Source organism: Schistocerca serialis, chromosome 2, assembly GCF_023864345.2.
Source record: "Schistocerca serialis cubense isolate TAMUIC-IGC-003099 chromosome 2, iqSchSeri2.2, whole genome shotgun sequence".
NCBI lineage: Eukaryota > Metazoa > Arthropoda > Insecta > Orthoptera > Acrididae > Schistocerca > Schistocerca serialis.
In genome coordinates this window covers 762,636,744-762,652,377 of record NC_064639.1, presented here as the reverse complement: position 1 = coordinate 762,652,377, position 15,634 = coordinate 762,636,744, and positions in this window count along the sequence as shown.

Genomic DNA, 15,634 nt, shown 5'->3' with positions numbered 1-15,634 from the left:
TCTATACGAACGCCTAGAAACTTGCACTGTTCCGTCTCGCTTATATCATGCCCATTCTGTCTGATTAAAACATCAGTTCTTGTTGAATTGTGAGTTAGAAACTGTAAAAACTGAGTCTTACTGTGATTTAGCATCAAATTATTTTCCACAAGCCACGAACTTATTTCATGAACTACATTATTTGATAATGTTTCAATATTACACACAAGATCCTTCACTACCAAGCTGGTGTCATCAGCAAACAGAAATATTTTTGAATCACCTGTAATACTAGAAGGCATATCATTTATATAAATAAGAAACAGCAGTGGCCCCAGCACCGATCCTTGGGGAAGGCCCAATTTAACATTGCCCCATTGGGACTGAACATCATTACCACTCTCAATATTGCGGAGAATTACCTTCTGCTTTCTGTTCTAAAAGTAAGAGACGAACCAATTGTAACCTACTCCCCTTACTCCATAATGTTCCAACTTCTGCAGTAATATTCTGTAGTCAACACAGTCAAAAGCCTTCGTTAAATCAAAGAAAACACCTAACGTTCGCAACCTTTTATTTAATCCGTCCAAAACCTCACAGAGAAAAGAGACTATAGCATTTTCAGTTGTTAAGCCATTTCTAAAACCAAACTGTACATTTGACAGCAAATTATGTCAATTTAAATGCTGCAGTAACCTTGTATATACAACCCTCTCGATAACTTTAGCAAACACCGATGGCATAGAAATACGTATATAATTATCAACATTATCCCTGTCTCCCTTTTTATAAAGTGGCTTCACTACCGAGTACTTTAATCGGTCAGGAAACCGATCACTCCTAAAGGAAAAGTTACAGATATGGCTAAGTACTGGGCTAACATACATGGAACAATACTTCAGTATTCTGCTAGATACCCCGTCATATCCATGAGAGTTCTTGGTCTTTAGTGATTTAATTATTAACTCAATCTCCCTCTTGTCAGTATCATGGAGGAGCATTTCAGCCAACAGTCTTGGAACACTTTTTTCTACGAGCGCTATATGATTCCCTGTTGGGTCTAGGTTTCTATTTAGTTCACGTGCTATATTCAGAAAGTGATTATTAAATACTGTACATATATGCGACTTATCAGTAATACGGACATTCCCACTACGCACTGATTCTATATCCTCGACCTGTCTCTGCAGACCAGCCACTTCTTTTACGACTGACCATATGGTTTTAATTTTATCCTGAGACTTAGCTATTCTATCTGCATACCACATACTTTTTGCCTTCCTAATAACTTTTTTAAGCACCTTACTATACTGTTTGTAATGGGCTATTTCATTTAGATTGTGACTGTTTCTAACGTTTTGATATAATTGCCACTTTGTTCTACAAGATATTCTTATACCCTTAGTCAGCCACCCAGGCTGCCTGTTTGCGCTAGTACCCTGTTTTGAACGTTCTAACGGAAAGCAACTTTCAAAGAGCACGAGAAAAGTCTTGAGGAAAGCATTATATTTATCGTCTACTGTATCAGCACTATAAACATCTTGCCACTCTTGTTCCTTGATAAGGTTTACAAAAGTCTGGATCAGCTTTCCTAAAAAGTTGGTAACTATATTTAACATGTGTTGCAGCACAAAAATCTTTTATACTTTTATACTTAAAATTTGTGCATCATGATCTGAAAGGCCATTCACCATTTTGCTAACAGAATGCCCTTCTAGTAATGACGAATGAACAAAAATATTGTCTATGGTTGTTCTACTGTTCCCTTGCACTCTCGTTGGAAAGAATACGGTTTGCATAAGATTATATGAATTAAGGAGGTCTACCAGCATCCTTTTCCTTGCACAATCACTTATACAATTTATATTGAAGTCACCACATATAACTAACTTTTTGTATTTCCTATAAAGTGAACCAAGAACCTCCTCTAGCTTTAGCAAAAATGTTGTGAAATCGGAGTCTGGGGATCTATAAATAACAACAGTAAGAAGTGTCCAGTGTGCTAACCAATGCGCCACCTCCCTCGGTGTAAATATGTATTGTAAATATGCCCTGACAGTGTCAACGAGCAGTTAACAGAAAATATAGAAATTTCAAACACCACGGCAGAAGAACTGATGCAAATAATAATGACAGATGAAAACGATTTCCAGTTTTGAAGTATTATTATTTATAAACGGAAGGCCTCCTATTGGGAAACTTAGTTTCATACATTCTAGTAAATATCTTAATAAATCACACTGACAATAGATGTTTTGGCAGCAATAACAGAAGCGAAAAATATAAAGAGAGATGTGCAGACATATACCACACGCACGATGTTTTCTACGAAGCATTTCAGTAGGCAGTTTGAAAAGTAAAAGGACAATTAGAGCGTTGAGAACAAATAATAGATTTGTTATTTGTTTCATTACATAAAATAAACGTACATCTTCAGCTGAAGGGTGTGAAACACACGAAGCCGGTATAGGGAAACAAAATAAATTTGATAACACAAATGGTGAATGACAAGTGCGAGTGTAATAATTCCTCAGTTATTTCATATCCCTTACAGATGAATCGTAGACTTAAACAATACGAGTAAATCACATACTCCATAACATTCAATTCACTATGGTAAGGGAAGCAGTAGAAACAGTACACTTTGTCGAACTCTAATTTAATAAAAGTCCAACAACTTAACCAGCGCCAATATTTTCAGAAAAGAAACGTTACAGATACGTTAACACGGAAGAAATCAAACTTTCCACTTCTCAACAACTGAAAGCTGTCAGATATCCGCAGAACACCTTTAAACAGAATTAAGTATCCAGAAGAAGAGGTAATAGTTAATCGTATCTAAGAGATGAACAGAATTTCGGGAAGATCGTACAATGTGCCCTCGGGAGGCTGACTGTCCTTCCGACGAACTGACGAACCAGTTGGCCGTGAGATGTCAATTGTGCGTAAGTGTTGGTGTTCAAGATACACGTGCTCATCGTTCTGGTTCCGAATGTCACCTGCGTACAGTCATGCGTGAACTGCTGCATCAGACGGGCAATCGTGTTGATCGCAGGGAGACTGCAGCATAAACTACATCTAGTAATAACGTCGGATGCCTGTAGGAGGATTTAATCCATTGCTTAAAACTAATTGAAACTTGGGTTCTCGGATACGCCTCTCCGCGAAGCTGATCGTCTTTCCTGTAGCACAGGCCGCTGAAGTTTGATGGGCATCTTCGTAAGGCTCTCGTGCTTACTAATCGAACCGTCACGAGACGTGCCGTTCTTCTTTGAATCCTCTCCGTTTCCCCTGTTAATTAATACCTGGTAATGGTTCCTCACAGAAGGACTATGCTAAAGAAACGGTCAAACTAGTGTCTGACAATTCTTCTTGGATTAATTGTGTTTCTAATGAATTGTTCAGACATCTGCTTCTCCTGCATCTACATCTACATCTACATGATTACTCTGCAATTCACATTTAAGTGCTTGGCAGAGGGTTCATCGAACCACAATCATACTATCTCTCTATCATTCCACTCCAGAACAGCGCGCGGGAAAAACGAACACCTAAACCTTTCTGTTCGAGCTCTGATTTCTCTTATTTTATTTTGATGATCATTCCTACCTATGTAGGTTGGGCTCAACAAAATATTTTCGCATTCGGAAGAGAAAGTTGGTGACTGACATTTCGTAAATAGATCTCGCCGCGACGAAAAACGTCTTTGCTTTAATGACTTCCATCCCAACTCGCGTATCATATCTGCCACACTCTCTCCTCTATTACGTGATAATACAAAACGAGCTGCCCTTTTTTGCACCCTTTCGATGTCCTCCGTCGATCCCACCTGGTAAGGATCCCACACCGCGCAGCAATATTCTAACAGAGGACGAACGAGTGTAGTGTAAGCTGTCTCTATAGTGGACTTGTTGCATCTTCTAAGTGTCCTGTCAATGAAACGCAACCTTTGGCTCGCCTTCCCCACAATATTATCTATGTGGTCTTTCCAACTGAAGTTGTTCGTCATTTTAACACCCAGGTGCTTAGTTGAATTGACAGCCTTGATAATTGTACTATTTATCGAGTAATCGAATTCCAGCGGATTTCTTTTGGAACTCATGTGGATCACCTCACACTTTTCGTTATTTAGCGTCAACTGCCACCTGCCACACCATACAGCAATATTTTCTAAATCGTTTTGCAACTGATACTGGTCTTCAGATGACCTTACTAGACGGTAAATTACAGCATCATCTGCGAACAACCTAAGAGAAATGCTCAAATTGTCACCCAGGTCATTTATATAGATCAGGAACAGCAGAGGTCCCAGGACGCTTCCCTGGGGAACACCTGATATCACTTCAGCAACTAATGCTATGTGATTATTCCACTTTATGTCGCTCCGGACAAACATTTTACAGTTGTTACTGTTTCCAATTATTTATAGCCAATAGTATAATCGAGTAGTAATGGATCTTTCCGCCCATTTGCAGGTATGGTCAGTTATATTTAGTTACCTGGCTGGCCAACTGCTGACCCCTGCACCAAATGACAATCCTCAGCAGGTCTTCCTCCTTTTCACTTCAGTATTCTGACGCTGTGTCTTTCCCACATACAATCATCTGCGAACAGCCTCACGGAAACTGCAATGTTATCAACCAGATCAATCGTATATATTACGAATAGTAACGGTCCTGTGACTGACTCTCGGAATACTCACCAAATTCCTGTTACATTTTACGATTTCTCTCCGTTAGAACAAGGTGTTGAGTTCTACCGGCAATGAATTCTTGAACAGAGTCACAATAAAGGTCCTTTATCCGGTATGCCATGTACGAGAGACGTACAGTAAGCCATGCAGCACTTTTTTCTCACGGACAGTTTCGATTGGAGAATGCGGAATGTATTGTGGGACATCGTGGATTATCCCCACTTCATCCCCTATATTTTCATGCAGTTCCAATAGGTGGCGGCGCTGTACATAACCTTCAAAATGGTGTCTGTAATGGAGATGCGTTCCAAGCAGAGAGCTCTCATTGCGTTTCTTTTGGCGGAATACCAGAGCATCACAGATATTCATAGGTGCATGCATAATGTCTACGGAGACGTAGCAGTGAACAAAAGCACGGTGAGTCGTTACGCAACGCGTCTGTCATCATGGTAACAAGAACGCGCCTACCTATCGAATCTCCCGCGTGTCGGCTGGCCACACGCAACTGTGACTCCTGCAATGTTGCAACGTGCAGGCGTTCTAGGTGATCGACAGATCACAATCAATCACCTCACTGCACAAGTGGGCGTCTCTGTTGATAGCACTGACACACTCGTTCACCAGTTGGGGTACTAAACAGTGTATGAACGGATCTCGCACCTTCTGACTTCCATCTGTGTGGCCCAATGAAGAAAACACTCCTTCGGAACTAGTGCATGAGTGTTGTGGAGGTTATTGATGCAGCAAGACGTTGTCTCCGACGTCGACCAGTAAAGTGGTACCATGTGAGCATGCAAGCCCTCCAAATAAGGTGGCGTAAGGCCGTCGCATCGAACGGAGATTATACTGAAAAATAGGGTTTTGTTGCCGAAAGAATGGGGAATAATATGTTGTATTTGAACCGTGAATGAAACTAATCTGCTTTCAGGATCAAAATGTTTTGCGTTGCTTGTTGAACACTCCTCGAACTATGTTCAGTAAGCGACAGCTCGTAAGTGTCGAATACCTTCCGGAAAAGACGGCATCAGGCAGAGAGCTGTGCGACCCTCTCGACCTCAAGGACGATAAGAACCAGCTGAGTTTCAAAATATCTACGTTTGCAGAATCCATGTTGATTTCCTACATAGGGAATATTCTAGCTCTGACTGCGTGGGCATAAAACGTTTTTCATAGTTCTACAGCATTGAAAACGGAAGACAAAGTCTTATAGAGGTCATCGACCGTGATGAAGCACTTATACACAATTAATTATCTCGATCTCACTTCGTTTTTCCACACAGATCATGCGTTTCGGCATACTGCCGAATGTGTCGTAAGGCAAAGAAGGGATAAACAGGGGATAATTTGTTTTTCATATGTTAGTCTACCAGCAGTGGCTCGGTGGCTCAGAGTGTTCGGTCCGGGGAATGGCCGCCCTCTGTAATAAAAAAACTGGCTGAAGTACTCACCGAGAAAAACCGAAAGATGTCATACACATCGGCAAAGAACCACTAACAACCAAACAGGGAAGGAAGAAATGGAGAAGTGGTAAGGTCCCAGACTACCAATCCAAAGGTCTCAGGTCCGCTCCTTGGTCAATCCTTGGATATTTATATGCCACTTATCACTTCTTTCACATCTGGCAGTGTTTGGTGATGTGAAAAAATGCCTACCTTCCTATAACTAGCTGAGTAAGTCAGCTCATATTTCGGGGGGAAGGCAACAGTGCACCACCTACAAGACCATGCCCAGTAAAGCCCTGTAGAGTTCAAAACGACATTCACCATGACGACTGCTTTGCTTATTCAGTCTGCTACAAAGAAAACTTGCATACCAACAAACAAGGGAAAAACAGTCAACACAGATAGAAAATATACATATATTCTGTTATGCATACTTTATATAAACACACACATATATGTAGAGAGCGACAATTATTGAACCATAAGAAAAAAATCGTCATAACTTCTGATTGGTTTGCGCTAGGACGTTCAAAATGCATGGTTGGTCGCGGGCATGAAGTGAATTAGAATACGCCTGCATGGTTTGGTTTAGCGACAAAGCCCGCTTTCATTTTGGTGGGTTCGTCACTAAGCAAAATTGACGCATTTGGGAGACTGAGAATTCGCATTTCGCGATCGAGAAGTCTCTTCACCCTCAACGGGTGACTGTGTGATCAGCAATGTTCAGTCACGAAATAATCGGTGCGATATTCCTTAATGGCATGGTGACTACCGAACGGGAGGTGAAGGCTTTGGAAGATGATTTCATTCCCATTATCCAAAGTGACCTGATTTCGACAAGATCTGGTTCATGCATGGCGGAGCTCGACCCCATCGAAGCAGGAGAATGTTTGATGTCCTGGAGGAGCACTCTGGGGACTGCATTCTGGCTCTGGAGTGCCCAGAGGCCACTGGTATGGACCTCGATTGGCCGCCATATTCTTCGGACCTGAACACATGCGACTCCTTTTTGTCGGGCTATATTAAAGACAAAATGTACAGCAATAACCCCAAAACCATTTCTGAGCTGAAAAAAGCCATTCAGGTCATCAACAGCAGCAATGTTCCGACAATTCAGCCAATCATTTAGAATTTCGCTCTTAGTGTGCGCCACATCATCGCCAATGATGGCAGGCACATCGAACATGTCATAACATGTCATGACCTAAATCCGAATATCTGTAGTGACGTTTACATCTTGAATAAGTGTGTGCACGCCGTAGTTTTGTAACTAATTTATTTTATATATATATATAGTTCAGTAATTGTCACCCTGTATCTTAGAATGTACATTTTGTATACGAATTTAGTTTATTTTTTTCCCTTGTGTATTACCTTAAGGCAGATCCGACGATTGCAGTCTCCCTAAACGTGTAATCTATCTGAATGAATAAAGAGCGATCTAGGCAGTTAATTTCATATGAGAAATTCTACAAAAGTTGGAATCAGTAATATAGGTCTTCCATTACGTGTGCGAAATAGTACATTTGTGGAAACCGTAATAATATGCATAATTTTCTAATCGCAACCGAATCTTACTCCAATGATCGAACTACTGCTAGGTAGAAGAGGAGCGATGATATGTCGATAATAGGAACCATCTGTGCATATGTTCGTAGCGTTTTTTCCTTAATTTTACTTAACACATCAGCTACACATAACAGAGGCATTAATCATCAATAATACATTCTCCTTCGCTATTGACAACAGTCTGCCAATGCTGAAGTAAATTTCCGATTCCGCGACTGTAGAAATCACGTAGTTTTGAGCCGAAGAACTCGTCAAGCCATGTTCGGGTTGCATTTTCATCGGGAAAGGAAGTTCCTCGAAGGTTGTCTGATAGAGAGCAGAAATGGTGAAAATCTGAAGGCGCAAGATCAGGTGAATAAGGTGCATGGGGAATGACTTTCCAACCCAGCACCTGTATAGTGTTTCTTGTCAGACTTATCGTAGAGTAGCATCACTTCACGCAGCCATCCTGCTCGTTGTTGTTGGACTGCGCCTGCGACACGTCCTACTTGTTGACTATAAATGTCAGCAGTGATGGTTCCCTCTCAGGGAAGTAATTCGTACTACACCGTCGCTGTTCCATCAGATGCATAAAATCTTTTGTGGATGGGCGCTGATCTTTGCCCCGAGAGTTGCAGCTTTGTTTGGGCTCATCGAGTTCTTTTTTTACCTTACGGTAGCACAAAGATAACATTTCTAAAATTTCCCGCCACCAGTAACGATATGGAATAGGAATCGTCAGTGTTGTTAATGAGCCAATTCTACATCTACACCTACATTGATACTCTGCAAATCACATTTAACTGTCTGGCAGAGGGTTCATCGAACCACCTTCACAATTCTCTAATATTCCAATCTCGTATAGCGCGCGGAAAGAATGAATAATTATATCCTTCCGTACGAGCTCTGATTTCCCTTATTTTATCGTGGTGATCGTTCATCCCTATATAGGTCGGTGTCAACAAAATATTTTCGCATTCAGAGGAGAAAGCTGAAGATTGGAATTTCGTGAGAAGATTCCGTCGCAACGAAAAACGCCTTTCTTGTAATGATTTCCAGCTCAAATCCTGTATCATTTCTGTGACACACTCTCCCATATTTTACAATAATACAGAACGTGTTGCCTTTCTTTGAACTTTTTCGATGTACTCCGTCAGTCCTATCGGGTAAAGATCCCACACCGCGCAGCAGTATTCTAAAAGAGGACGGACAAGCGCAGTGTAGGCAGTCCCCTTAGTAGGTCTGTTACATTTTCTGTGCCCTGCCAATAAAACGCAGTCTTTGGTTAGCCTTCCCCAAAACATTTTCTATGTGTTCCTTCCAATTTAAGTTGTTCGTAAATTCAATGCCTAGGTATTTAGTTGAAATTACGGCTTTTAGATTAGACTGATTTATCGTGTAACCGAAGTTTAACGAGTTCCTTTTAGCACTCATGTGGATGACCTCACACTCTTCGTTATTTAGGGTCAACTGCCACTTTTCGCACCATTCGGATATCTTTTCTAAATCGTTTTGCAGTTTGTTTTGATCTTCTGATGACTTTATTAGTCGATAAACGATAGCATCGTCTGCAAACAACCGAAGACGGCTGCTCAGATTATCTCCCAAATCGTTTATGTAGATAAGGAACAGCAAAGTGCCTATAACACTACCTTGGGGAACGCCAGAAATCACTACGTTTCACTCGATGACTTTACGTCTATTACTACGAACTGTGACCTCTCTGACAGGAAATCACAAATCCAGTCACATAACTGAAACGATATTCCATAAGCATAAGCACGCAATTTGACTACGAAGCACTTGTGTGGTACAGTGTCGAAAGCCTTCCGGAAATCCAGATATACGGAATCCCACACGGGGCGCAGGTGTATCTGGCTGCCTCCGCTGCTGTCACCCTTCTATTCAACTGTAACAGAAGATAATGTCAGAAACTTTCCGATTTCTCCACTAGGCACTCCACTACCTTGCGTTCTCAGCTGCACTTGCTTCCTCCAAATCACAAAATATCAGTATGTAAACTCAAATAGCAACAGTGAACTCTAAATAAAAAAATGACAATCGAAAGATCAACCCATAGCAACCAGAATACCGTCACGCAAAACAAAAGACTACGAGCTCATGAACCAACGTAATATACAGGGTGGGGCAGATAAAAGTGACCCGGACGAGTGGATACGATTGGATGTGAGTTGTGGCAGCATTAACGGAGGAGGAAACGACCTACAGCTAATTCCAACGGGATGGAGCAACTGGCCATACAGCCGGTCGAAACATAAAGCACATTTACACTATCTTCACGCCTGATAGAGTTGTCAGAAGAGGTCTATCCGGTCGCGACCCTAGCTGGCAACCGAGGTCATCTGCCAGTGTGCGATTACTTTGTGTGGAGAGCCCTCGAGTCTAAGGTGTATCGCAACAACCCTTTTACTCTTCAACACTTGCAGCAGAACATTTCGGATGGGACTGCAGCAATTCTAGCAGTCCAGCTTCGGTCCGCCTTCAGCAACTTGCTGACCATGACCCAAAAGTGCCAAGAGTCACTTTCAGCATTTGCTGTAGTCACGTTAGTACTGTATTTCCTTTCCTCTGCTGTATTCCATTTCCCTGGAACTCTGTTGTGCATGCCACTTTTATTTGCCCAGTCTTGGATTACAGAACGGCTAAAACGATCACAAAAGCCCGGTTGAAGGCTGCCTATCTAATGGATTCCAGTGACAACAAAAATTTCATTTTCAGCATTTCACACATTCACTGGCCGAATTAAAAAATTTAAAATGATATCATATTCTCATTATGAGGTAGAATCTTACATTAATGTAACACAGTAAGTATCGAAGTTAGAAAATGTATGTATATCTTCAGGTAGCATTAGCTCACTGCGCGCAAACTGCCCTGACTAATTGCTAGTCGTTATACCCTGAGTTACGTAGTAACACATTTGTTAGTCTTAATCCCTGATACTCCGGATCCTGTGATTCAGGGGCCCCCACGAATTTAGCAGTCACAAAACCGTTACTCATAAGAAAACGCTCTCAAGTTGGTAACATGTAAATTAATTAATAACGACTGCAACATTAAGTTATGGTGGATAGTAGCTTAGCTGGAATAATACAAGAGATCTCAAAACTAATAGATGAAAAAGCGTGATCCAGAACATTTTTTTTTACAAAAAGATAACAATATTAGAGTTGCCATAAGCGTCATGTATGCGTGAAAGAAAATCTATCTTGAACGTCTTATTACAAGAAAAGTTGTAAATTTAATAATAAAAAGAAAGAATAATAATTTCATACTTTCTCATAATTAGTGGAGGAAACAACGGGTTGAATTAAGGAAGAAAACCAGTTCAGATGCTCGTCTTTCAACTGAAATGCACTAACAAGGAAGACATTTGACCTCGAACGCTCGGTACCGCACGAAAGCATGCTTAGAATAACACTCGATTATAAAAAAACACTGATGCAAAACGTTGCATTCAACCACAAGTGACATTTTAATAGAGAGAAACAAAGTAACAAGATATCAATACAATAGGAGGGAAATTATACGTATTTCAATGACGTCAGTGTCCATGACATTTTCAGTCAACAGTGCCAAAAAGCCTCTGCTTAAAGTAATTACAACAGCAAAAAGCATACATACATGCTAGACAACGGGTAGTGCTTATAAAAGTCCTCATACTGCAGCTGGAGGATTTCGATGAAGTGGTTAAAACAACAATGGGAGATAACCATGTGTACATCTCTCTAAAGTCACGTTTTTACATTCAAAATCAATTTCGTATTCAAGCTGTCCAATATGAAAAGCCACACTGATTACATTCCAAATGATGATATGGGTATGTCAATGGCATAACCAGACTTTCGCCAACTGTAGTGCAATATAGGCGAGTACTTTGGTGCAGAAAATTGATTGTAAATAACAGGGTGAAGTTCTACGATGAACTAACGATCATAGATCTTCACTTGTGGTTTAGCTTTAAAAGTCATCAAACCTTCTGTCGAAAGAAGTAAACATCAAGGTGTTGGCAATATTTTCTTTTACGTGGCAATATCTTCAGCATAACATCTTCGTTTGGAAAACCTGCTTCTAGGAGGATACGGTCGGTATGACCGTCCAGTAATCATGTAGGAATGGGCTCTTTTCGCTTGTTACATGTTCGTTAAGAAATGAAGTCAGAAAACGTTTCATGTGTTCTTTAGTCATTTTTTCCACTTTTACTTGGCTCCACGTGAATATTTCGCGAGTAGTTTGTTGGAAGTTTATTTCAAATATTTGAGCTGATAGCACCTTTTGCGTCTTGAAAACAGGTGTACATCTTGTTTGCTAGTCTGCCTGTCATTGATAAAGTTACTCAATTGTGTAGCGATGGACAGAGCTATGGATAGACTGCAGAACTGTAACCGTAGGTTTTTTTTTCCTCTTGAGAGAGTGTTGATGATAAAGACATTTTATTGTCGGTAAAAGAAATCGAGGCTTGGAAATTGTCCAAACCAACCATTTTAATCGCTTCTAGTGCCCAAAATTTGCATATGCCAATATTGAACTATAGGTCCATACGACTTTGCTCCATCAAATTGCGATATTACAGGTACTTTTACGGTTTGTAATTTCGACTGTTTCCTTTGCTCTTGCTCGCCGTTTGCTAGACACATAATTTAGAATCAATCTGCAATTTGATTCACTTTTAATGCACTTATAGCGCCTCATTAGTTTGCTATGGGAATTGAAGCCACGATTGTAATAGACTTCATAAATGTTCTCTATGACATTCTCATCAACATCTTCTAATACACTGGGCCTCGACTGTCTGGGTAGAGATGGTTCGTACTCACTCTGACTGGACTGTTGCTCTTGCTCTGGAGATAAAGGTCGTATACTGCTTGAACAGCCATCTTCAGGTTCAGCTTCTTCCTGTTCTTCAAAATCAGTATATCTATACAACGTAACGTTATATATTTCTGTGTCAGCTCCAGTATATTTCCATATTTTTATGTTATATAATATGCCCGCGAACTCTCTGTCTTCCATCCCCAATTCATTTCCATATTAAACATGTCGCAACCTTGTCCCTAATATCTGTACCATTTTCGTAGGATTAGTTCTCTTCATGATATCACTGCACACAGTGCACACTCAAAGAGACACATTCGTACTGCAGCTGCAATATCATTCACGCAGATCGAGCACTTGTTAGTACAGATACAACATGCCACCGTCTGGTGGCGCTAGCTGACAAGTGCGGAATTTGCATTTTGCGTGGAAATGACACAGATCGCTGTTGTTTTTGTGGTCGAGTGTTAGTCGATTCCGAGCGTTCGAGGTCAAAGATCTCCCTTGTAACTGCGGTTGAGCAGGGCAGCTTGGATACAGGTTTCTGTAGATGACAAACCACTGGGTCTTCGCTTTAAGATTCCATTTAAAAATTATTTATTGAATGTAAAAAAGTTACGTACATTGGTACTTGAAGAACAGAACTACATAAAAGAACAAGTTAATTAACTATGAATTTTAAGGCAGAATTGATAATTGCAGTCACTGAATTTTTAATACAATCAGAAATCTTTAAGGCAATTGCAAATAAAATTATTTTAAATTTAAAGTCATGGAATTGATTAAAATATTTAAACACAATTGACAATTACCATAATAGATTTTAAATTCAAAGTAAGTGGATTGACTAAAATTTTCAACGTATATATGATAATTGCAATAAAAAGTTTTAAAATTCAATAGGTACATAAATTGTCTGAAATCGTTAAAGTGCAACACAATTTAATTAAGGCACTGCCCAAAATGTTCAGGTATAACGTCAGTGATCTTGCTAGACGAATATGCAAAACTTATATAGACGACGTTTTTGTGATAATCTTTGAGGAAAACGTAGCGGCGGCGGCGGCGGTTGCTCGTGAAGGCGGCGTACCAGGCCGAAGTCAATCTTCGTAACAAGCACGCAAGTAAAACATGCCAATGAGCCACATCCTGCGCCAGGACGCCTTACGATACATGATATACGATTGAACCGCTATAACAGACAAAAATACGGTAAGCTTGCATAAGCAGTCATGTACATCGAAATCTTCCTCTACAGTGCCTCACAAGAACTGGCACATAAATATGAAAAAATGATTTAGTTTTGGCAGCTCCAATAGAGGTAATAGTGCACAGATTAATACTGAAGCAAATCATGTACATCAAAATCAAAATCTTCCTCTAACGTGTCCCACAAGAAATGGAACATAAATAGCAAAATGATTTAGTTTTAGCAAATGCAACAAGCTAATAGCGTACAGTTTAATACAGAAGCAAATCATGCACATCAAAACTTCCTCTGACGAAAGTACCCCACAATAACTGGCACATAAATAACAAAACTGATTTAGTTTTCTCCAATGTGGAAAAATAATAGCGGACAGTTTAATATTGAAAGGAGTCACGGGCTCAATAAATGGCCTAACGATCATGAGACAGGCAATCAGTCAATAGAGCAGAACCTTAGACGTAAGCTGAACGTTTACTTTTCTCTGGAGGATTTAAACTTGAGTGACACCACGGGCGACCGCGCATCCTACACAAATGCTCTAGACGCAGTCTATACAGCGGCACTTGAACTTGTCTATGTTAACAGTCAAAGTCACTGCCGGAGACGGCGTCGTCTTCGCAGAAAACAGAGAAATCCGGCAGATGCTCACCAACTGCAGATCAGCAAGACGGCCGTTGGGATCACGGCCCTCGGCTTGATGCGGTGACTGCGCCCCGCACAACGCCCTTCCTCGTCGCTCTTTTCTTCTGTGATGTACGTCCTCGTTCGCGGCGGCTGCAGCTCTACCCCTCCCCGGCAGCTACCTCTGACTGGCGCCGCGGTGGCCCAGGGAAGATCACGTCCGGTGTCGGAGACGGCCACCACACACAAGCCTCGCAAGCGCTCCGTCCAGTCTGCAGCTATCAGAATCCTGACGCTCTGGCCTTCTCAAGAGAAAGATACGCCCAAACGACCTAATGGTAGCCTGTACGCTGTGTCACTTTTTACGCGGGTGCCAATACAAGATACGCTGGATCTTTTGGACCAACGTTTTCCATCTGGAATAATTAAGTTGTTCCGTCACGTCCTAACGACAATGTACTTTTTGTGCTGCGATGAATATTATGAGAGGACGGACGGCACAGCCATGGGATCACCACTGTCTACAGCAGTCACATATTTCTTCATGGAGCACTTTGAGGAGCAGGCTCTGAAAACTGCAACATTACGGCCGTCTTGCTTTGTGCGATACGTTGATGATACCTTCCTGATATGGCCTCATGGTGAAGATACACAACAGCAGTTGGTCGATCACATGAATGGTGTCCATCCCAACATTAAATTTACTGTTGAGATGGAGAAGCACGGAAAGCTACCATTATTGGATGTTTTGGTTGAGCGGAAGGTAGGAGGCCAGCTTGGTCATTCAGTGTACCGGTAACCAACACACACTGATCGGTACTTGAACGCCAATAGTTTCCACCACCCTGTACACAAGAAAGCGGTGCTGAACACGTTGGTTCATAGAGCCGAGATAACCCCGAAAGAGTGATTCGGTGTGGGGCGGCGGAGGGGTGAGGTGGATTGCGGTAGTCGTCGTAGGGTTGTGGACCACTGCGGCTGCGGCGGGGACGGAGTCTCTCCGTCGTTTCTAGGCCCCCGATTAACATACAATACAGTTATCTATTCTCAGCAGGTAGTCTGGTTTTATTTGAATCTTGGGCGTGGAGCGTACTGTTTATATGTGGGACACCCAGTACTATCTGATCAAAGGTATCCGGACACTTGCCAGTGGACATTAACATGGCTTGTGTCCACTATTCGCCTTTATGGCGGTCCGAATTGCGCTGCCAACTCTTTCTTTGGGATGTCTGAAACTCGATGGATGAATAGCAGCCCATTCTCACTCAAGAGCCTAAACATGAGAAGACCGTACGCAACATACAG